Source organism: Sinocyclocheilus rhinocerous, unplaced genomic scaffold, assembly GCF_001515625.1.
Source record: "Sinocyclocheilus rhinocerous isolate Xijiao unplaced genomic scaffold, SAMN03320098_v1.1 C36097346, whole genome shotgun sequence".
Lineage (NCBI taxonomy): Eukaryota > Metazoa > Chordata > Actinopteri > Cypriniformes > Cyprinidae > Sinocyclocheilus > Sinocyclocheilus rhinocerous.
The window spans coordinates 1-820 of record NW_015772976.1 but is presented as its reverse complement, the minus strand read 5'-3'; the positions used below and the strand labels follow the sequence as shown (position 1 = coordinate 820).

The following is an 820-nucleotide window of genomic DNA, read 5'->3' as shown; positions in this document are numbered from 1 at the left end:
CTGAAACAGTGAGTACAACTTTAATAATTTGTTCTTCATTATAACTGCCGAGACTACCCAGAGTCATTCACAGATGATTTCATAGAGGTACAGATTTTTACTCAACACTTTTGTTGGTATGACTGGAGTGGGAAGCGATCAAAAGGGTTTTTCAAAAGAAGACATGTGTTATTAATGGGTATCTTTATTATTATTATCATAGATGCATACAGTATGCAGATAATTTTTGGGTATAAATTTGTGAAATAATTAAAGCATTTGAGTAGAACTGGCAATGTAAGGTAATGCCAAACTTATTGGTTAAAATAATGGAAAAATATTTCCATTCTGCTCTTCCATTTTATGTACATTGCTTTAAAATATGTGTAACCTTATTTTGTCCAAATTGTCATTCAAAGGTGGTTCGTGCAGCATCAGTCGGAGACAGGGCTACTGTTCTGCAGAAATCTGAAGTTCCTTACTGGTTTTGAAGCCAAGGTTTGTGGCTTTATATGATTTTTAGTATTCCGGTCTTGCATAATTTCTATCCATTTCTCATATATTCTACCAAAGCTATTACTTTCTTTACCACTCTGCAGCTTCTAAACTGTTCTCTTGAACAAAACTGTCTTACTCTCTTAAGGCCTTCGAGGATGCACACTTAGAGGCAGTTATGATCCTCGGCGAAGCGTTTGCTTCTACTGAAGCGTTTGACTTTGGCACTCAGAGTACCACACAGCACATCCAGAGCCTGATCCCTGTCATGCTTCGACACCGTCTCACTCCTCCGCCAGAGGAGTCTTACTCTCTGCACCGCAAAATGGCTGGCTCATTCCTCATC

At 38.5% G+C, this 820-nt stretch overlaps 1 long non-coding RNA gene across 1 annotated transcript; it reads left to right on the top strand.

The window, feature by feature from the left end:
• Window positions 1–26: 26 nt before the first annotated feature.
• On the top strand, window positions 27–802 carry LOC107735498 (uncharacterized). Its single transcript, XR_001639431.1, has 3 exons — window positions 27–87; window positions 399–477; window positions 623–802. It is a non-coding gene; the product is annotated as an uncharacterized LOC107735498 (long non-coding RNA).
• Window positions 803–820: the final 18 nt, after the last annotated feature.